The sequence below is a fragment of the Lathamus discolor genome, chromosome 6 (genome assembly GCF_037157495.1).
Source record: "Lathamus discolor isolate bLatDis1 chromosome 6, bLatDis1.hap1, whole genome shotgun sequence".
Lineage (NCBI taxonomy): Eukaryota > Metazoa > Chordata > Aves > Psittaciformes > Psittacidae > Lathamus > Lathamus discolor.
Window position 1 is genome coordinate 42,787,196 of NC_088889.1, and position 24,799 is coordinate 42,811,994.

Below are 24,799 nucleotides of genomic sequence, written 5' to 3' on the forward strand. Positions count from 1 at the left end.
CTTAAGTATGTTCACCTTCTCAGCTCAGTGAGCAGAAAGAAAAAGAAAGACTGCTCTGATGGTCACCTCCTGGTAGACTTAAAACTATTCCTCTTACAAGTTATTATTTTATAAATCTACCATGATACATAAAATATATTCCTAAAATGATTTCTGAAAACCCAAAATAAAATAACATTAAAAACGAGCAACTGCTGCTCAGCTTTTAAGCTACATGATGACAAGAATATCTGTCCTTTGGTAAAATACCTGCATTGGAGATAAAGCTAGAGGCTTTGAAATGTACAGAACTTTTAGTTAATTTTTTTAAATTCTATATTCTATATTATAAAGAAGACTTCTGAAAATCAACATCATACCAACATCAAACAGGCTGTTTGTCCCTTCATTGTCCCCTCTGTAAAATGAACTATATCTCCCTGGATAAAACTAATCTAAAATAAGTGCTACCAAAGTGAACATATTTTCTCATGACCTGTCAAAAACCTGGAAATTATTCCGTACAAACTCTTTGAAAAAGGCTACAGAAATGAAAGTCAGTATTTCTTGTTTTCTTCACATTTGCTGCAAATGTCCCCGTAGAAGGCCTCCTTCCTGAAAATTACAACTGCAAATTCACCCATGTACTAAATAGATGCAGCGATTTTCCTCTTCAGCCCCAAAACTACGCATCTTCAATTTCTTGTACTGCAGGAGAAATACCAAACTAGCCTTTCAGATCACAACTATATTCCAGTAATGCTATATATTGTATATGTCATTTAAATTGAAAACTGTAATAAAATACAGGTAAAATGTCTGCCTTACGACTTGATATTCTACAGCACCTTTTCACAAGTACTGTACAGAAAATATAGAATAATTTAAAATCACATCCTGGTAGCATTGTCAATTATGTAAATTATCTTTGGCTTTCAGTTTAAAAGATGTTGGTGACAGACTCTGAGTCATTTCTGTATCATCAGTAGAAGTAAAATTGAGGGGAATGAAGCAGAGTCATGAACATAAAAGTTAGCAAGAGCTATAAAGAAATAGGACTTGCTCTTAGGTATCTTGCAGTGTTAGAATGCAAAATATCCTATTATAGCACAAGTAATTGAGCCAGATGAAACTGCAAATTTATAACTGCGGTCAAAACTTAGAATCAGATGGAAATAATTCAAAAACTGAATGTGTGGTTACCAGTAGAGTCCAAAGGAATAACATAGTCCAATATATTTCAGACTCTAATTTTTAAAATAATAAAATTATTAAAAATCAACTTGAAATTAATATGTTAGAGGAAAAGGAGAGAAGCTTCTTGCTAAAAACACTTCCAATATAAATCTATGAACAAAATATTCCTCTAAACAGAGTTTTTGGAAATAAGCAAACAAGATTAATTGAAAACAGGCCTGACACAAGAAGAAAAGTATAAATGCATCTCTGTAAACTTGCTCTAGAATGGTCACAATCTTTAAAGATGAAGAAAAATTAGGATGATCCTCAAACAGCAGCTGGAAACCCAACAGTTCTGAATTTTGTTTTCAATATGTGCTTGTAAAGCGTCAGTAAGTTATAGAGAAAAAGACAAAATGTGATTCTTAGTTCTTTATACTGTATAAAAGCTAAATTAATTAATTTTTTAAATATCCTATTCACATCAGCATGATCACATTCATTGCTTCAAGGACAGGATTTAAAAATTACAAAAACATATTCTCACCGTTTCACAAGAATAAAGGTGAAAAATGCTATCCTAAATTTTTGTGGTAATGTGAACAATCCCATCCTTATTTTTCACTGCATATGAAGTCTACAAACCCAAGCATTTCGCATTTACTTAAAGGTTCTCTAGCACTTGAAAATTAGCAGACTACAACTCATCCTCAGCGCAGTGATTCAGAATCAAGGCAATATACTGTTGCATTGGTTAATATGAATACATGAAGGGACAGAATTACAGAAATTTAGCTTCTTCAGATTCTATTAACCACTGCTAGACAGTAGCTGAGTGCAGTGCCTGCATGGCACTATAGTAAAAACTAAGACTGACTATATCTTACATAAGCCAAGAAATTGAAAGAAAGTATTAAAGGGAATCTTGATACCAAAATGATCCCGTCTAGTATGTATGAGGAAGGCATGACCCAGAAAAGGGTGTGCTATGAGAGAAATGATCTTCTGAGGGAAAAGACTAAGCAAGATTAAGAATACAAATAGTGGAGAAACTGAAACCAAAATTTAATTCGTGAACAGAAGAGTCTCAGTGCTCATGTTTGTCATGATTGGTAGAAGGACACTACTACATTAGAAGAAGTAGGATGTTAAATGGGTTGGACTGAGAAGCCAAGTTCCAAATGCTTGGCTTTCTGGAGCAACGCTAAAAAAATGCATTTTCTGAAACAATTACCAAGCTTGTCCTACAACAGTGAGTTTATTACAGGGTCACACCTGAGTGTGTGATCATAACTGAGATTTTGCAAGGATGCATGGGCAGTAATTAAAAAAATGAGCAATATCACCAAAGAAATAATAATACCCCTTCTTTCTTCTGAAAAGTATCAGGATTCAGGAATGCAATTGGGCTTCAATAATGATGCTAGTTCAGTAATGAATCCAATTCATTGGAACAAGGAACGCAACTGGGCTTTAAGTCATGTTCTTGCCTCTAATTTCAGACCATAGGATTTCTACTAAGATATTTTCAACTTCTCTCATCTCCATCACTATTAAAACATTTCTGGCAAAGTCAAGAATTTAATTTAGCTTTCATGACTCTGAGATTAACATGATTATAATGATCTTATTCTTGTACTAACAAAAATAGAGTGGCACATGACACTTGGAGTAATGAAGGTTATGGTAGAAGACCCTGACATTGTTTCACAAAAGGGAAACAAGAGACAATGATGTAAATAAGTACCAGCTTTTCACATTCGAAACTGGTTTCAAACTCTTTCTAAGGTGAAAATTATCTCATACTAACTTCCAACTGTTCTTATCACAAAACCACTACTCAGCTGGCATGAATTCTTGTTGATAAACCCAGGGCTGACTAAAAGGGGTAGCACAACTAGGACTGAGAAGTATTAGCAGGATTGAGGGAGCCTGCTTGCAACTGGCTTGAGACAGTGTTTTTCTTCATTTTAATGTCACAAAATCTAGTGTGATTATCTAACCTAAAGGAAATCCCCATGTAACTTTATATTAGCATAACCCAAATGAATAAAACTGAAAATATGCAAATCTACTATTAATAACTGCCAGACTTAGATAATAACCATTGTTAATAGTTTCTCAGATTGTTTTAGGAAGTAAACAGCATGTCACCAAACTTCTAGGTACGGTTAGTTTACAAGCTAAGCTAAATGGGAGGCTTGTTCTGTGGAAGCAATACACAATACTGTCATTACAAAAGCTTCATGTTTGGCAGAACAATCATTTTCCCCCTTGATCCTTCATTCTGGGATCTATAAGAACCTGCAATTTTCAGATAGCAATGGCACAAGATCAAGGTTATTACTATTTTTTTAAGACAGCACTTTTTAACAAAAGGAGAGAAGCACAGAAACAGCCAGGCAGCAGTTGCACATGTGGCATTCATGTTTTGTAATAATTTCAGTCTGAATCCTGCCAATATCACTTCATCTCAAGCCACTTGCTGGGACGCTGAGCACATCCATCCTCTCCTGTAGGCTTTATTTCTACCCAACAAAGAGACTATGCTTGGCTCCAGAGACTGCTAGTCTTCAGTTTCATGGGCACAAAAAACAACTCAAAATCTACTATGAATAGTGAATAGGAAAAAAAACCCCTTAGCAGTCAGTAGCAGGCACAGCATCATGGAGGGTTTCTCCATTAGTAGAGAGCTGCCTTGTAAAAATAATCATTGGCAGAAACGGGACTTGCAGCATGTTTGTGAAAGGCAACTTTCTAAAAAGAATTCATTATTTCCCTTAGTCTCCCAAGATTTTTTTTACCAATCTACAATTGTTTTAAGCACTGATCATACTTTCAGGTATCACTTGCATCTTACAAAATTCCATAGGCTGTCTACCCGCAGCTTTGGTAACACAATAGTTATTGTCATGAAACATTTATAAAATGCTGAATAGGAAAGGACACTGCTTCAGATAAAAAAAGCTACAGTTCTTAAAAAAAGCCAGCATATATAAAGAAATACAGACTTGTAAAAATTACTTTACAACCAAAGTGCAATTACTGTGAATAAAAGTATGAAAATAAAATATTTAGGAAGACATCTTAAATAAACTTTTTCCTTTACATTTTATGAAGCTCAGAGTTCACAATACTGCTGTGACTGGTATTGCTGTAATGTGGTTGCTGGGGTTGCAAGACATTTTGTGACAGGGAAGATGTGGGGTTGCGTGTACATAATACCATTAAATGTTCAGATATGTTCAAATGCACAGATAAGGAGAAGCCTCTGTCGGGGCCCTGAGTGCACTAAAACAGGCCTTAACAGCCCTGAGCAGACTCACCTGGCACCTCCTCCTGCACTCTCTGCCCGTGGGCTCAGAGGCTCCATTTAAAGTCAGGCCTGTGCCTTTGTTCCTTGCTTGAGCTACATCGCAAGGCTGCTGGAGGGAGGTCTGGGCCTACTCAAGTAACACTGGACTACATCTGACTGAAGTTACCCTCACCAGCCCTGATCCTGACCGGCACGTTGACTTCCTGCCTTGTCAGCACAGGTGCACCTGGTGAGCCTGCTTTGCTTCTGCCCTGCTCTGGCATGACGGGGCTGGGCTGTGGCTGGTGGGGCACCAGCCCTGCCGGCTCTGTGGCTGGGCTGGGCTTGGCTTGGCTGCCTGCCCCACAGGGAGCGACCACCCCCCGATGGCCTCTGTTGTGGTAGTACCTTACATAAACATCTGAAGACACAGAATATGGACAACAAAAAAAAAAACCCTCTTTTTTGAATCATAGTGCTTAAAAAGGGCAGCTTCAGCAGTTTGGGGGTACTTTGATGTTTAGGAGCCACCACGTAACCACCTGCTCCTCTAATAAGTACAAGGAGCTGGAGCAGGTGGCTAGTCTTCCCAGGGACAAATCATTTGTCTGATGTGAAGCTTTAACATAAATTCCCAGGAAAGATTTCTCTCTCTTGAAAAGGCAGTCTGGACAAGGAGGAGGCAATGTTCTTCAGTTTTAACAGGAGCTTGCGTTCAGTTTAGTTACACTCAAACTTCCACTGTATTTCCAGGAAGAACAGCTGGAATTAAAGCAGTTGAAAGAGGGAGTCATGCTGTGGCATGTGGTAGGCTATATCTATAGAACATATGATATGCATCAGCTTAGGGTCAGGTTGTGCTTTGAAACGTTAAAGAAAAAAAGTCCCTTCAAGACGTAACATTGCATGTTTGCCTAGACTCATATTTTCTAAGCTGAGAGTGTCAATTTGGATACCCTATGAACTAGTGCAACAACACATATCCTAAGTATGGCTTTTTCAGTACAGTCTGGATGCAAAGGAGTAAAATAACTTCAAGCACTGTAGAGAATAGATTACAAGCTTCTTAAATTTATTCTCAGGTTCACAGGTCCTGAGCATATTGTCAGCATACACTTCATCAGTATGCATATCCATCTACAGAAGAAATCCCTGCAGGGACATTTTTACAACATACCTCTTCAGGAAGGATTGCTCAGTCAAAACCCTGATATTACTTTTGTGCTCAGTGATACAATGGAGTATGCTCAAAACAATAATAGGCCATTATCTTTTGTTTTTTTTGAGATGCTTAGAACTGTAGATAGAAACTAACATCTCCGCACTGCACTTGCTATGTTAATATAAAAGAACAGAAGAGTGTTGCCTCTGCTGGAAGGTGGATTTTTATTTCAGTTTTGTACACTTAAAGCACTCTTAAAAGCCAACCCTTTTTCTTTTAAAGTAACTTTAGTGATATGGTTGACAGATTATGGTTAAGCTTCTACTAATGAAAGCACGCATATTTTACATGCAAGTAAAATGCACTTATATCCCAGTTACATTACATTTATTCCCAGATTTTAAGTTTCCTCCCATGCTTTTCATTATCCAAGTTATTAAGTAGTTAAAAGTGAATGAAAATATTTTAGAAATAATGAAGCATTATACTTCTAGTCCAAGATAAAACTTGTGAAGAGAGCTTATTATAAAAAAGAATATCTTTGAATGAAGAGGTTAATGAGAAATGTATGTCACAGCCAGTAATCCTGTGAAGTACAATTTGTTTTGGATATCCCTTCTATGGTTTTAGTCAGTTTCTTTGGTAGGCAAAACAGGAAATCAAAATGATCGGCATGCATACAGTATTAGAGTGTAAGATCTGGGTTTTTACAGCATGAAGAAAGTGACCTTTCTTCTCTTGCAGATATAATTATTAAGGGACATTCCACCTCCATTTTAATAAGAAATTAGAAGATGTAGTTATCAGATTAGGATTACATAAAAGAACTGCAATACGTAAGCCCCGTTTTTAAATTGGCATAAACTACTGCTTTGCTTTAAGATGGCATACTGATGCATAAATTATAAGGAAGAAGACTTATATATAGTCAATCCTATCAGTAAATGCTGAATCTGATTCTTCTGTTTAGAATTTCTGAGTCACTCAAGTAGACATATTTGATAGGAATGTGACCTAATTGTTTTACTGCTAATCCTGAAACAGTTGCTATTAGGAACAAATTAGCAAGAGACCTTTGGATAATTCTACCACTCAAATCAAAGTCTCAGTCAATTAGCTGTCTTAATAAATAACAGCTCCCTAAAAAGAGACAGGAAAAAGAGACTAAACAAATATTCAAAAAAACCCCACAAGATGAAAATTTAACAATTTTCCAAAGGTCAGGAGGAAGCCAGGATCTAAATTATGTTAAATGTCTTTATTCAGACATATTAAAACCCAAATGAAATAATGTTAACATAATGATTTTTTTTCATTGTGGTCAGAGACTATATCTGTGTAAAGATGAATGTAATGAGGGTCTGAGAGGTAGGTCAGAGCAAACAGTTTGGTCAGAAGCACTTGCTGAGTAACCAGAGGCTTTTGGCTTTTTGTGGCCCTTTAGCTGTCTTGACTATGTAATGGAAATGAGAATGGATGCCCAATACAGGGATGGTTGACTTCTTAATGGAATTAGTGCTTCCCTATGCAGAGAATGCACATTACTCTATCACTTGCATGCATATATAGTAGATCTGTCTGTCCCCTGCTTTTATTTTGCCTGTTTCAGCTATTTGCTTCATGTATTTTGCTGTAGGTCTTGAATTCAGGCCAGCTGACAGTTTGGTAACAGAGGAAACTGACTATACATTTCATTGCTCCAGAGCATGTCTGTATTCTAAGCACGTCTTTTGGGAGATATCATGCTGTATGTACATGTACTATTTTGTAGGGAAAGATGTGTAGAATGAAATAATACACCAACCTGTAAGAAAATTTAAAAATAATAAATTAGTGGTAAGGAAAAATATGCTTTGTAATAATGCAACAGAGATAGTGTTGATGGTACAGTGTGGTACAGGTTCTTATGATTTGGAATTGAATCCATAGGAAGCTCCCTTATATGTAGAGGAGAAACTGCCCTTAGCCCAGTGTTCTTTTCCTGTGTTGCTGCTGACTAAGGTATTTTATACTCACATTTTAAAAATCTATGTTTAAAATTCTGACTTGGTTAACAAAAACTGCCCAGCATAGAGTGTCTACCTTTCAGCAAAAAAGAGCTTTGTAAGTACAAACTCAAGGGGGAAATCATGTCATAAATGACTGCACATATGGTTACTGACAGTGGCAATATATAGGGTATTAACTCGCATGATAACCTAATTCTGTTTCTGTTAAAGACAACAGCAAACTCCTGCTGCCTAACATAGAAACAGAACCAAACTCTCAACATCCTGAGGAATCGGTAGCACCATACTTTACAAATTATAATGCTACGCCCATTTCTTCTTAGCTGATCATAATTCACACTTTAACACTGTGATTAAATGAATTCAAATAAATCAAAATATTTTTAACAAAATAGTCTCTGACTTAGAGTGGTCTTTGCATCTGAATGTATAATTGTTTACCCTCATTTATCACACATAAGTGCCCAGTCTTGGTCATAACAGTTTTTCTGCACATGTAGGATATTATTCATAATGTATGTTTCATTCATAATCTGTTATAAAGAAGATATATCAAAATATTTTAAATTCATTTAAAGTTTCAGTTTTATATACCTTTATTAAAGATGGTTTAAATCTATAAAGAACTACTTATTAAAAAGTCTTGAATAGATTCTATGAAAAGAAGTTGAATTTATGATGTTTAGTATTGCACATTATACAGTTTCTTTATTTTTTGCTCACTTGCTCATGCTGTGAAAAAATCATGAATATTTAGCTATTAAATGAAATGCAAAATTTTCATTACCATTTTATTGAAAACTTGACATCTTAAAACACCATACATACCATTAGTATTCTAGTGCATTGTCACCTTATTGAAAAATGCTTCTAAAAAACAATACCACCATTCAGAGAAAAAAAAATTGTCCGCCCAAGGCTATTAACTATAGTTCTACACATACATTAGTAACAAATAAGTGAAGCAGCCAATGCTCACAAAAGATGTCACTAAAATGCTAGGAAACAACTGTAACCATAGAAACCATCTCACACTGCAATCTGAACATCTTTTGTCAGTGTTTGACTAGAAATGAGATGCTTAAAATCATTAGGCTATCAAAAAATCTGAAGTCTCTTCATTGAAATTTACATATTTAAATATTTTGAAACCTGCAAAAACTTCAACATGATACTTTCATAAAATATTGTTTCAGCTCCTAGCCCTCAACTATCACTTTAGATATAATAACAAGGATTATACAGATGATTACTCCCTTCCCCAAAGTCTCCCCCACCAGACCCTATCTTTAGTATACATACACTAGAAGAACCTAGGCATTAAATAAAAAAATAATAAAAAAGCACCACAAAAACCTGGGGTAAGAAGTGAGGAGAATTTACACAAAACATTCACAGACATGGCATTCTCTATCTCTACTTATTGCTTTGGGTTTTTTAAAAATATCTTCATAAACATCGCTCACCCTACTGACAGGATGACTGATATTGTATAACCTTCGTGGCATTAGGTGCAAAATTGTCTACAGCCAAGAAAATACCTGAACAAGAAATTTTCTCAACTGCCTTAAAGTTTGAGAACTTTAGAAGATTAAGTATCTCTTCTTTAGGATAATAGCTTAGTATGAATAGTACCTAATAAAAAGGGCCTGTACAACTCCTGGCCTATAGAATAATAGTACATCTCAGCCTTTCTGTACAGTGACTGATCCTGTGCTTTAGGTCTGGAGGAATATATAGGAAGGCAGCCGTAGTTCTTTTTGTGGTGGGACTCACTATTACAGTATATCTGTGTTAGCCTGAAAATCAACTGCAGAAAGCGAACCAAGGGCATAAATGGTGATTAATCCTTTAATATAACAAATTTCAGTGGTACAAAGGACAGCTGATAATAGATATGATGTTGTTTGCAGGGAAGGCTTGCTGATATTTAGTAGAAAAAACGTTTCCGATTTTATATGTGCTCTAATTTACGAATAATAAGCTATGAAATTTTGGAGATACATATCGAAGACATTTTTAATAGAAAAGCCAAGGACTAAAATAATCTGTACACTTTCCTTCCATTATCTTTTCCACAGGTCCTGAGCCTTCAGTTGGATATGGGCATATTTAGTCTTAACTAAAGATATTAGTCTTAACTAAGACTTTGTTGTGCAATACATAACCTAATTTGTCTAATTTTCCATGGCTTTAAACAAAATTCAGTGGCCTTATAAACAACAGATTCACAAAAATCAAGGACTCTGAGCTTGTCCTTTAAGGCATTGTTTGCCAACACATTATGATTTAACACTTCTAAGAAAATGCAGATAGTTCCAAATTCCCCCTTCTTCCCACCACCCATCCTTTAGTGGTGGAAAGGTCAAATTCTGAGGTCATCAGTCTGATACTTTCACAAATAGTATAAAACACATTGGAACTGGTGTGAATGTCTTTGCTATGATTGACAAAAAAGCAAGTACAAGTTGAAAACTTGAAACATTATATTTATCAACAAACTAAAATGCAAGTGAAAAGAAACAAAAGAGGAAGAAATGAAGGAATATGTCATACAATTCATTACAAAGTGGTTTTGTTATGTGTGTTTTACCAATGAGCTTCTTAGAATTAAACAGAACTGATTTATTTTAAATACATCAATCTCATTCTGTAATTAGTAATTGACTGAGTTAATATAGACTTTGGGGAGGTTTTGGCTACTTAGAGATTGTGATGCAAAAGTTAAAAGAAATTACAGAAACAGAAAATGCAAGACTGTAAGACTATAGTTTCTAGAAGGAGTATAATAAACATAAGCACAAAGGTTAAAAAAATGGGTTTTTTTTCTTAATATGTTCTCTGAAAATGAATGGCTCACAATATTTTAAAGATGATGATGCAGTCCTTTTCAAGTAGTGGGATGAAGTCTTCTATGCAAGTACCCAATCATTTTTGTCCAAAGTAATAATGAATTTTGATTTCTGAATCTAGCCTTGTCCTATATTATACCCTTAATGAATATTATACCCTTTAATGCATATTTAAACTGTTTGTTAATACTGCTTTGTTGCCTGTAGTTTGTTGTCTTCTTACTGCACAAAGCTGTCGTAAGTTTAATGCTTTACAGAAGACAAAGAAATGGAAAAATTTATGGACTAGGATCATAACTTTTCTTATAATTTCCTGTTTTAATAGTCTTTACTGTATTTGGTATCTGATGGTGAGATAACAAATAGCTTGGTTTCACCAAATCACTTACATAAAATTGCTCCTGTGGATGCCTGACTCATTCATTGAACATGTCAATTTCATGTTTTATTGAAAGATTATGAAGTAGGAACTACTTTCCTTCTTTAGTCAGCCCTGTTTTACTATTATCATTATGAAAATATATAGTACATGCTGTAATAAAACTACATATAGAATGATATAGATATATAGACAATATAAGTTATTATCAAAGACATAAATTTACCCAATGGTGACGAAAACATGACAACTCCCCACTTTCAAAACCCTTAGCATTACAGGCATACCAGCATACCCAAAATTGGAAATTAGCTAGTTCTATATGAACTGCTGATGTCAGAATCTGATGGCAGAATCTACTTTAATTCTAGTTTTGAACTATTTTCCATTCCTGAAAACAACTGACACAAAATTATGGAATAACAGGTCTGTTCCAACAGCAGAGTGTCAATGCCACATGTATCTCTTGCTTACAGTCATATCTGGTAGGTACCCCAGGGTAAATAAAAATGTATTTAAGCAACTCCTACAGTCATCAGCACTTTCCTACAGCTCACTGGAAGGTATTTATTATTATACCAGTTGGTATTACTAAGTAGCACAAAACTGAAACTGTGAGATATGAAATATATTGAGATGTTTGCATTTTTTACCTACTTTGAATCATGACTTGTCTTGTATACTAATATTTTTCATCAAACTGAATTCCATTCAGTAAATCCCCTCAAGAAAAATATAATACTTTTTTTTTTTTTGTTGGGTTTTTTTAAATTTCTGTGTATCAGCATTCAAGTATTTTTCCATGAGTATTTATTATAAGAATATATATAATCCCTAGTGTCTATATGCTCCTACAACTTTGTTGGCTTCAAAGTCTGAGAGTATAACATCCTCTCATTCTGGATCATTACATGTTTTTTCCTAGAGATGTGGGAACATATACATTTGCTGAAGCTTTAAGTGCACTGTTTTTTACTTGCTTTCAGGTACAATCTAATAATTCATTTGCTAAGTTACTCAATAATTGGTCTTGGCTATATTAGGGAATAGCTTTTCTTCTCTTTACTGCAGAAATGATGATCAGCTGAGTAACTTAGTGTAAACATGAACTGGCTCAATGAGAACAACTTGGATCTTTTCAAGGTACAAAAGTCTAATCCAAAAATAATGTATCAAATTCACACAGAAACAGCCATAAACAGTTACTAATGAAAATAGGCAGGGAGGTACCCTCTAGCACACTCTGAAACAACTGTGGATGCTAAGGAGCAGGAAGAGGATGGCCTGTAGGAAGTGGCCAGGCTCACTTGCTTTCAGTAAATATCTCCTGTTGCCATCATTTGAGACAGAATAGTGCTCTGGATGGCCAAACTCATTGCTCCCACCCCAGCAGGACATGTCTTGAGTATCTCTCCTTGACTCCTAAGGCCTACTAGATTATGTATACACAGTAACATCACAGATCATTTGTGTATACTCATAACTGGTGGTTTGGACTTCAAACTTCATATACACTTGTATAATTAAATGACAACATTATTATGTATCTGACAACTGTTCTGACTTGAAACAATGTTTTGCAACGTTTGTGGTGTGTATGTCTTCACATTCACAATCATGAGCCACACTTGTAGACAGTTGTTAGGAAATCGGAACACATACACCCTTCATTTTCCATGATAGGAAACTTGTAAGAATGCTTTCTGATGTATGATAAGGTTGCTGCAATTTATCCACATGTCAATCATTTTAATTGCTGTTACTGTTCCACTCTATTCTACCACAGTCACACTTCAAAATTTTTTTTTTTTGCTTGACTAGGACTGAATGTCATTATCCTGACACCAAACATTTCAGACATGTACTGTTATCTCCAAAGTAGCGAGAGAGGACTTTGGATAAAATCTCAATCCATTTGAAATCATTATAAAAATACTATATTTGCCTTTATTTACATTTGCCTAAATTTATTTACTTTTGCCTAAATTTACATCTGACCATAACAAACAGTGTGTTGCATCTATATTTCTTGTATTCTTTTAAGTAGACTCCCAGTACAAGAGTCATTAACTGTCTTTCCTCCTTATGCTTTGCTTTGGTCTTCAAAGCTACTGAAACAAGAAAATAATAGTTACAGGATGTGACTAGCTGATGTAATGTTTTATCTATAACCAAATTCTAAAAGGATGCGCATAACTAGGATATGAAATAGCCATAAAGTAATTTATTTACAACATACATTCATTTAGAATTTTATCATCAGCTTAATTTATTATGCAATGTTTTGTTCAGCAAGTTAAGACAAACAAAACAAAACAAAGCAAAAAACCCCAAACAACCTAAACCAACTAAACAAACAACCCAAATGAAACCAGGAAAATAAATTATTTTGTTCCCACAATCAGTGAATAAATGATGCTCCTTTTTATGCAGAACAACAATATTGTTTCTGCCAAGTCAGTCCTGAAGATGTGTAGGGCTCTGATTTTTCATCCCTAAATGTGAAGTTCTACACCTAAATGAAGTATCATTAGACACAGCTCAGCATAATGCCTCTGCCAAGACAACACTGATCTTTAGAAAATGAAAACCAGCAAAAGTGAAACCACATTTTCTCCTTCTGAACTTTAATAGCACATGATGAACTAACTCATTTAAAGATGCATATCATATCATTCACATAGCTAGACATTATTCTGTGTAGAAATAACATATATTGCAAGTAAACAAACTCCACACAGTGCATGGAATAAGCAAATTACCATTTTTACCAAGCAGTTCTTGAAACATACACATCAGCCACAAATTGCAGAAAGGGAAATGATTGTACACGTGAACTAAGGAGGCTGGCTACACTGAATATCCAGCTTTCATGCCTTCTCGTACTTTATATATTTTATTGTTGACACCAAACTTCCCACTGCTGAGTTAAGCAAACACCAAAATCATACTCTTACTTTTCATTTACAAAATTGATCTAGTAATTACGGTGATGGTAAACATAAGATTTACAACTTTTTCATGCTTTCATATGCTTAATGATTTCATGCAACCACAGATATATCCTGATTTCTTAATAGCAGCAATTTCTGATTTGAAACTCAAAGTGTTTTAAATATCTATTATTTATGCCTTCACAGTCTATCAAATAACTTTACACCCAGCATTTGTACTCCTTGAGTACAAGCACTGGTGTTAATACTAAATAGGTTAAAATATTCATTATTAAAAATCCTTTGTCAAGCCAATTGTATCAGCAGAATTCTGATACTCATTCTTATAAAGAGACTGAACTTTCACAGTTCATCATAAGACTGCCTGCAGGTCATCTGAGTTGTTAACATCAGTAGAATCAAACAGTAGCACATGAAGATGGCATTCCATCTGATATCTGCCTTCTGATATCGAAATTAAATTCAGTACACCACTGGGTGGACAAAGATATTTTACAGCATTTATAAATATTAATCTTGTTTTTCAGTTTCAGCTGTTGTTTATTGTCAAGCTCACAATAATGTATTCAAAGCTTGACTACAAATACACACAAAATACTGAAAAACAGGAGTATTATCTCAATTTTTCACTGAATATTATTTTTGCTGATTTTTTTTTCCTTTAATCACATACAATGAGATCAAAAGATTCAATCTGGAATGAGTCTGATTTTGCAGCAGCAGATTGCAAACCTTCCAAACATTGTAAAGAGCAACCTGTTCCACATTAGGTACCAATATACTTTTGCTTCTATAGTAAATCAGGAGCAGCCCTATCCACAATCTCTTACGTAAGCAATGACTAAATCTATACTAATTAACCATCCAGGGCTTGAGTTCCTGTGATCATCCACACTGTTTAACTGTTTGGCATATTTTTGGCCTGGATCAACTGGCATTCTCCTGGTACACAGGGTGGGCGGGGCTGGGAACTGTTCTCAGGAGGCTTCTATAGGGGCAGCTGAAGGGATCAGCCCTTGTTGTGCAGTGGAAGAATGAGGGTTTCACTAGCTCTGGGCATTAGCCACACTTGCTTCTTGCCACTAAACATGATGGAGAATCATAACTAGCAGATATGGCCAGACTGAAACATACCTTCCAGAAGAGAGGCATTTCTAACTGAACCTTTTTAATGCATCATATAATTACCTTGTCTAGAACACACAAAATAAAGTGCTGCTAGGCTTTTTTCCCTTAGACTTGATCTGTGATTTTCCAGTACTGAATGCTACACATCTACAGATAAAGTGGTACAAGGTAGCAATTTTCTCTGCCATTATTTTATGTGTAAATGGATTGACCAGCTCAGAATCCCTTCCCTATAATTTCTAATTCCTTCCAGGGGCCTGAGAATAGTTTTTCTATTGGGGTATGCCAACCTTTGAGACTGACATCACTCTTAAGAAAGTGGCATTTCCTTTCTCCCGTGTCACAGGTCTAATACTGTCCCAAAACACTGGAGTTAATAGCACTGTGAAAGTTCCAGAAAAGGGAGGGAAGAACAGAGATCAGAAAGAAAATAGTGCTGTTCTCTGGGGCTGTAGTACCTTCTAGATCTACCATTTCTGTGTTTCCATTTTCCAAGAGTTCTTAGGGGACATTAATACTTAAATGACCTTTTTCACTTGCAAAGTTATATTTCTGTATTTTTACTTCAGCCTTATATTCTTATAAATACATAAGCCAGAGAGGTTTATGAAATAAAGATCAGAATCTTTTAAACTTCACTGACTTCAGTGGTTTATGAGCTACTGTTTACACCACTTCATGCACTGATCTATTTCAAAGCTTCTCACTTAGTGCCATAAAGCTGCTTTCTTCTATGAACCACTCCCTTGATTTATTATATTGAGTGGTACTGCAGAAGGTAGATCTGTATTGAAATTGTCTCCTAAACAGAGCTGAAATTACATCCTCAATTTCTCCTACATCTGGTGAAGGCTGTAACCAGTAGCCTGCCAGAAAAAAAAAAAGTCTTTTTTTCTGCTGTCTTTGGCGTAGTGTGATCTGAGTAGCTAAAAAAACCAAACAAATGACAAAATATCTCCCAAAGCAAAACAAAAATACCTGGACAATTAATCTATTTGCAAAGGTTTAGGTATTACACTTACTGAAGACCTCAAGATGTAAGTGACTTTGTGTATGTTCAGCAAAATTTACAGAAATTTACTTTATTCAAGGATGATGAAGCAATAAGTGGAGTTTCTGAAGCTTTCAGTGGTGCTTAAATATTGGACCTGCTGTTTAAGTATATTCAGGGAATCTCATCTTAAATGTTTTTACTATAAGCATAATTTAAAGGACCTCATAGATAGATGCTAGTTAGTTCTCAGAATGGTATTTTCAAACAACAGTAAGGCATAATGATGACCAAAGCACTGCAAATATAGTTTCAGAGCCTGAGAGACCTTCAAATTGCACCACAAAGTGTTTTTAGAATATGCTTACATTCTTATGTTATTAGCACTCTGAATTTGACCCTCCTGCCACAGTTTAAAAAGCAGTTTCTCGAAGTGAAATCTAATTCCATCATTAGGGAACAGATTGTTCTAAGAAGCTGGATTAGAGCAGCATCAGCATGAATTTCAAAAACTTGCATGGAGCTATAAATATAATGTGCAATATTTTGCAATATCTAATGTGTTTTGGTCTAGTGTTGAGCATGCCCCATTGTTAAAACCAGCTGTGTTCTTTCACTTTTCATTTCTATAAAGCTATGATAAAGGCTGTCAAAGCAAACCCTGCAGCACCAGCCTTTCTTGATAAAAGTTCTGTGTACACAGTACATAGTAATCTCAAGATGGAACTTTGTTTCAAACCAGAACAAAATCTTCAGCTAATTATAAGTGAACTATATTAAGCACAAAAGGCAATTTCAATTTATACTGAACAAAGTTGCATTTTACTCTTTCCTTTCAAAATGCATTTGTCTGGGTTTCTGAAACTAATTGAAAATTCATTTTGCTTAATTTTCTAAGGTTATTTCTTTTATTGCTTTTAAGCAGTCTGTGTAATACTGTAACATCTAAATCTCCTGCCCCCCCCCCCCCCCCGAAGATTAGTGGGACTTTTTTTTGGTGTTAATTTGTATTTAAAGCTTTAGAATAAGAAATGAATCATTCTTTTCATTTCTTACATCACATTAGTGCAGCAATCACTAAACTAACGCTCTTATTATGAACACATTCAAAGCACTTGGAGGAAAATTGCCAACAGAAGTACTACATAAAAATAGGTCTGCTGTTTAAACAGAAGAGGATTAAAAATAAAACTGCAGTTTATAGGTGACTGGTTAAAGGAAAAAAGAAATTTCACACTTTTATTTGTTTTGACTTTGCTGTATATGATATAAAGCAAACCTTAGGAACATTTTTTTTTAACCTTTTTGTTCTCCTAGCTATTTTTTTCAGCTACATTTAATGGAAAGACTATGAAAATTTTTCCTTTTTATGACTGGTGGAGAATTCTCACCTGCCTTTGTAGTTATTTACAGGATTTAGTTGGACCCAGCCAAAGACATAAAGGTTAAAACTTCCTAGATTTACTACCTCAGGTCTAACTCCTTAAGAACCTTTGGCTACTTTTTTTTGGTCTCAAAAAAGTCAGTAGTAAAGTTTCTGAGCCAGAATTCAGATCAGATTTAGACCTAGTAGGAATGATCATGTCAATAAGAAGACAAGTATTAAGGTATGTAACTAAATGGCAGGTCACCTCATAGGAAGGGTGCTTAGAAGACTCAATACAGCACATGGGGTAGGAGCAGGACCCCATTAGGGAGCCTGGGAATGGACCAGATGACATACTGAAAGAGGTAGGTAACTCAAAGAAACTGTGGCTTTCTCTTGGGATGCAGGAACACAATCACCAGTTACCCAGCACTGCACAATATGGCATCAACCCAGGATGTAAGTAAAGTTTTCTACTAGTCCTTTGAGACTAGAACTGAGTTTATAGTCCCTGGTTTGTTTGCTGTGTGTAGGAGCAGCAGGAATCCAACAGCAACCTCTTTGCAGCCCAGGTATTGGCAGCAGTGTTGATGAGCAATTCAAAGTTCCATGCATTTCCTCTCGCCTCTCAGATCAATCGAAAATTTGGGAAGAAACATTTTGAAACCAAGTTAGGAAAGAAGCAAAAAGACTGGAGGAGAGATGTAAGTTTATTTTAAATACATCACATCATCATTGCAGTTTCATCTTCCTACTCTGGGGTCTGTAATGCTTCTAAAAAATAGGCTTACTGTCAGTGGGGACTCGCTGAACAGAATTCAGAGAGGTTGGTAGGAGTGACTCAGAGCCAGCTCAAGACTTCTCAGCAGTGTTAACTGATTTTAGTTCCCTAATGCTAAAGATAAAACTAAACATCTGAGGCTATGAGCTAGGATGAGAGAGACAGAGATCAGTGATTTCTCTTTCTACTATTAAAGGACTGGAAGAGAAGTTTGGTTTTTATAATTACTTCAGCTTCAGTGGCTGAGGATCAGCCATACTGATATTATCTGAATGTGCAGGTAAGAGGCAGAAATTAATGGGCTGTTTTGCTACTTTTGCCAAAGCAGCAGAGTCTGAAACCTGTTACTGGAGTCAACCTGGTATTCTAGGCAAACCTTAAATGCCTAAACCTAGCTCTTGCTTGGCATGTCCACTGTATTGTTAAAAGGAAAGGTATAAATTATATAAGAGAAGAAACAAAAGGAGTAAGTATCAGTCAGAACCTAGGGCAGCTGCCCCCCAAGAATGGTTATCAGTCTTCTTCTGTGTCCAGCTCTGGGGTCCCCAACATAAGAAGGGTGTGGACCTGTTGGAGCAAGTCCAGAGGAGGACCACAAAGATAGAGGGCTGGAGCACCTCTGCTATGAAGACTAGCTGAGAGAGTTTGGCTTGTTCAGCCTGAAGAAGAGAAGGCTCCAGGGACATATGTTAGCAGTCTTCCAGTACCTACAGACAGTCTACAGGAAAGATGTAGAGGGACTTTCTACATGGGCAAATAGTGATAGGACTAGGGGGAATGGTTTTAAGCCGAAAGAGGGTACATTTAGGCTAGATATTAGGAAGAAATTCTTCACTATGAAGGTGGTGAGGCACTGGCACAGGTTGCCCAGAGAAGTTGTGGCTGACTCATCCCTGGCAGTGTTCAAGGCTAGGCTGGAAGGGGCTTTTAGCAACCTGGTCTAGTGGAAGGCGTCTCTTCCCTTGGCAGAGGGGTTGAAACTAGATGATCTGTAAGGTCCCTTCCAATCCAAATAATTCTGTGATTCTATGATATGATTAGATTATTCTTTATCATTTGTTTAATGGTTATTGGTCTTTTTTAATTCCTATGATATGTTTAATTAGAAAACAGGCGAAATAATGTAATCTTTATGAAGGTATATTGAGAGAAAACTGTAGGTCTGAGATGTATGGAGTTTGGACCCTGAATGCAAACTAGATACATGAAGCTGTGGTTAACCTTCTTATAGTCTACTGAGCACCTGCTCTTAGGTGGCTGTTTGTGTGCCCAGCAGGTTGTGGAGGAACCTTTGTCCTTCCAGACAGGATTTTCAGTCCATACTGCAAAGGCACAAGGTGTTTGGACTGACACCTAACACACTCTCTCCTCCTTCTAAACGATTAGGACCACAGAAAGATCCTTGGCGTGTTCAGAAGTTATCAACCCGACTGTATGAGTCTTCTCTACTGGTTTGATGGTTAACCAGATGAATGTAAGCTTCTTTGTCATTTTTGTTCCCCTAGTAATTTACTATTTGGTAGATAGCAAAAACTGTGCACAGCTGTGGTACATTACTCATTTGATTCGGTCATGACCAAGGTCTGGGATATGTCTTACAAAATGTCATATTTAGTCCTGTTCCCGCCAGCTCATTTCTTCAATTTCAATATTATGTGAAGTTATCGGTTTATGGGTCAATGTTTTTCTGACCAAGTTACCCTGATCAGGTTCATTTCGGTGTTTCAGTTGGCATAACACAATGCTGAAAGAAGTTGAGTCTGGCAAACTAAGAATCACAGGTAATTCATGATATTGACAGCTGTTTGCAGGCAAGCTTGAGATTAGTGAGTGTGATAGTTTCCAGCTGTATTTCTGGCTGTCAGAGGTGCACTACAAAAAGGAGGGTTTTTAATCTTCCAGAAGAAAGAAAAAAATAAAAGCCTGGTACCCAATTTTGTGTATTTGAAATCGGAGACTAACTTGGGTTAATCCTGTCTCTGATAGAATAAGATAATAAAATTAGAGCCATGACCTTGGGAGCAGAATTGGATAGAAAAATGCTACTTGGGTATTTAAAGGCTCTTCTGTGACCTTGTACCTGATAATGGCACTTGCTATGGCATTTTGTGACAGATTATTGGTGACCATTTGCAGTGAAGACCCCACCCAGGGAGGTAAAAATTAATGAAGACAAATCAGCATTTGTGCCAACGATGTTGAAGATATATGTCTAACCTTTGAGTTTTCCAGAATGGGGTACAAGTAGATCTCTCCATTCTTAGGGATGGCATGCAATATCCCAGACATCAGGGGAACAGCTGCATTCGTCTTGTTGATCTGGTTAACCTCCCAAAGCTTTGGTTGGGATGAACAGGAATTTAGGATGGGTACCAGAACAATAAAGCAAAAATGTTTCATTGAAGCTGTCAAACTGAGTAAGGGAATCTACTGGTAGACTTTTTAAAGACCTTTCTATTCAATTCAACTTTGTTAGTATTTATCATAAATGACTAACAAACAATTGAAAGAAAAGCCTTTATTTGTTTTGTACTTCACATTCCCTAATCCTGCAAGAAGGGATGATACTTTGGTTCTATTGAGAGAACGCTAGTTTCTTCCTTATTAGGTACAATAGTTTATTTTAAACAAAAAATAGCCATACTGTTACTACTTATATACTTAATTCATGTTAGATTTAACAGCAGCAAGAGTTGGTCTTTAAAAATCAGCTCTGTCACTCCCATGGCCCTACAAGTAATATAATTTATAAAAAGGAACAGTAGACTTCATCAACTCAAAAAAGCAAGGATTATTTTAAAACCCAAAACATGCATGATAAACAGTTCAGGCCTTCTTACCACAAAGAAGTCTTTAGGCCTTAAATTCTGGTAAAATTTACCTGTACAGTTATCATATATTTTTTAACTGTATAGTCGTCATATATTTGTTAACTGTATGCTGCTTTGTGATTGACTTGTTTTATGTCTTTCAAGTAATTTATTGTTTGTTCATTTTTTAATGTAAGTACAAGTAGGTAGGATGTTCCTGCCTTATTGCTTTGACAGGAAAAAGGTGCAGATGATTTAACAAAATATACCCTATGAGACTTATGAAATCTGTGGTTGCCATTTCTCTTTCCTTAGGTACTGAGAAGAAAGGCTGTCTCCCTGCGACTGTGTAGGAAAGGACAAACCAAACAACTATAATATCATAGCAGAACCCTAACAGAAATGCGAAAAAAGGCATACATACTCAGTGAAAATTACTCCAGTGAGGTTGTTATTTCTACAAATTTATCATTGTTTTAAAGCACACAGTAAGATAAAAAATATAGCTTCTTAATTTTTCCTGTCTCCTAAATAAAAAAGAATACTGAATTGCCCATGGCCATAGTTGTTATTGCAAATGAACTGAAAAAGAGCACCAAATGGATGTCCTATGGGTGCTGCTTTTTTAAATGTTTAGGGATACATTTGGTTACTGGTCAAGATCCATGACTTGCTGGCATATGCTTCATTTTAAGCACATTAATAGTTTAACCAATTATAATGGGATTATTCAGATGTTTATTATAAGTGTTTTGCTGGATTGGCAAAATTAATAGATTCAACTATACATGCAAAATAAATGCACCTTTGCAAATATCCTTTTCCTGCCTTGATTAATTCTGCCTGAAGCCTCAAAATGGTCCAACCTGAAAATATGACTGTGTTTCTTATGGTTCTTAAGTCCACTGTAAATAATTTATTACATCCCAAGTTCTCTACACACTTTTTGAAAATTTAGTTATGATAAATGTTTTCTCATCTTTCTAAGGAAATTCTATCTGAGAGGTTGAAAATATATTCCTTTCTCCCAGGAAAGAAGCTTCATCTTTATTTCTAGAGTCACCAACATTGCTATACGATAGAAGACAGATAGATAAATGTAAACATCTTATATATTCCTTCACTTGAGAGAAAATACACATTTCATTTTCCTCTCCAGCTGTTTCACTTCTGTTCATGTCTTCTTTGGATATATATGGAAAATATCATAACTGTAGCTTCCCATTATATATAATCTAATTTGAAACTCATGACACATTTTATTAGGACTTCTAGATGATTGCTTAGATCTTATAAGACATTTATATTTTTCTTTAATCTGTAGGAGTCATAAATGCTAATCGTCAATTCATATACCTAACCTTTAGCTTTGCTATGTAAAAAAATGTTTTCTTTATGTAAAGCTTGTTTCATCAAATTTTCCATTGCATCTTTCCAAATAATTATGAAAGTGATGGTATGCTAAGCAGTAAAGCATGATAAATAACTACCAGTAAAATTATGGTTCAAGATTCAGCAAGATACTGCTTAAAGCTGGAGATACAATCATCCATCCAGGTGCGAAAGTTCATGTTAAGAGTCACTTCATAGATCTGATATGCACAGGTGAACCATTGGCAAGAGAAGAAGCATGCGAAACCAATTAATCAAGTCCATGAAGAGTAAATACAAAAGAAGGGAAAAAAATCTGGCAGTCTTAATAATTTTGACAATAGACTTCTGATTTTATCCTTTCACTTTACTCATTTAGATGGTGATCTACTCAGTTTCCAGGTATATAATGAATGGCCAGTGCATATACACACAAAGGCCATACTGTTTCCACAGTGAGTTGAATATATCCCGAAGAGATCAGATCTACAGCACACACACAATAGGTTTACCTATGTTTGCGCTGAATTTTTCCCAAGGTGCCTCAAAACATGCTGTGCTTTTACACAGCAAGTTCACATATGTGCATATACATGCCTCCAAAGCTAATAATCTTGGATCCAGTAATTTTGGAGAACAGACTAATAGTTTAAGCAGTCTGGTACCACAGCTCCGACTAGGAACACAGCATTGCCACTGAGTAGTAACCTGGGTATGTCCTGTCTCCTCAACATTTTCTCTGGGGCACTGCTGATCTCTGTCACCTCTAACACTTGGCACATCTAGAGTCATGCCTTCAGCCTTTGACCTCCATGAGTGATGTCATGACACAAACACAAACAGCACCGCAGTTTCGTTGTAATTTGAGGCCCTATACGGCTGATGTAGCTCCTCCCAGCCAACACATTCACAATATAGAAACCTGAGGAAAGGCTGGTGGCAAATCAAACAGCAGCAAAACTGTGTATGTGGGAAACAGCATTCTCCCGTTTCATCCTAGACCCTTTAGACAGTTTTCTGATAAGCAGGTGGGGCAGGTGCTTCTCCAAATGCAGAGTATGGCACCTTACTACTGAGAAACACAAAACTTAGTAAGTTTGTACCTCTCTAAAGTTCTAACTACTGAAAATAGAAGATACAAATGGTTTTTCTGACTCTGATCCTTCTCATAAGCTGACATCAACTTGAACAACTACAGTATGTAGGCCACAGTACTGCTAGCTAAGTGATAAAATCCATGGAAAGTCAGCTTAAGCTAATCAGCCTAAAAAAGAGAGAAAATAGTTAGGCTGATCATTAGAAGCATTCCCAGAAAAAATTATACACTATCCAGTGGAGTGATTTCCTGAGGGAAATGATGGGAATGCCATCAAAAGAGCTTTTAACTGAACTTGACAAAAAGAAATGTGCTTCAGGAAAAATCCTGTATGTATACTATGCCAAAGAAATGTGCTGAGTACATTTCTATTTCTTGGATTTCTCTGATTCTGCATCAATCTATGCTATGTATTGGAAAAAAAATTGCTTTTAATATGTAAGCTGACTGTGAAAACCCAAGCAAAATTTTCATCATTCTTGCATAATCTTTTTAGATCATCCCTGATGGCAAGAAAGAATTGAGGAATCTGTTCAAACTACCACAGGTATTTTCTTAAGCTTTTATTTTAACGATAAAGATTTCGTAGGTGTACTTGACCCTTAAATTAATCTGTTTTTTTATTCTCTTCCAAATTAGAGTTAAATATTCCTGGCCTTCTTGCTTTAACTTATTTTGTGTAAATTGCAAAAAAACTTCATTCTACATGCATCATTATTACATGATTCCAATACTCTGAAATGTATTATAATGAGTAACAGTAACTTGGTGTAAAGCTCCTTTCCTCAGATGATATTCAGAGCCAAATAGGAGGGAGATCAAAGATATTAAAGCCCATGTGACCCATCAATACAGAGAGCAAATTTCCTGTGGTTTCAAATTGTGTTGAAAGAACTCACTACAGAGAAGCTGAGCCAGAATTATTCTTGACCGTCTTGCTTTTCTCCCTCTGTCTGCTCTTTTATATATCTTTTCTTTCTCATTTGTGATTTAAAAATTATCTGTTCTCTAATGGAATTACAGTCTCCATGTCATTAGATTGTCAACTTCTGGGAAGATTTCTGAGACTCTGCTTAAGTCTCCACATTTCATAACTATTCTGTGAATTAGAATCACATTTCAAGGGTTTTGGTGATAAAGGTAATTTGGGTTTCAAGAAAATTCCCATGGTATCCAAATGGTGGACTCTGAAAAATATTAATATAATCTTAGCCTATTTTTAAGTTATATTATTCATCTCTGCTCAGACAGTTCTACTGCAGTCTCAGTAGAATGTTACAGAAAAATTTGTGTTACAGAACTGTTTGTAAAAATTAAAACTTTTTCATTTTGCAATGCAATATTACAGAAACAAAATGGAAATTTCTTCATATTTAACAGATCGTTTTACAAGTGTGCTGAATAACAATCTCCAGAGACCCAAGTACAAAACTGTGGAATGCATTTC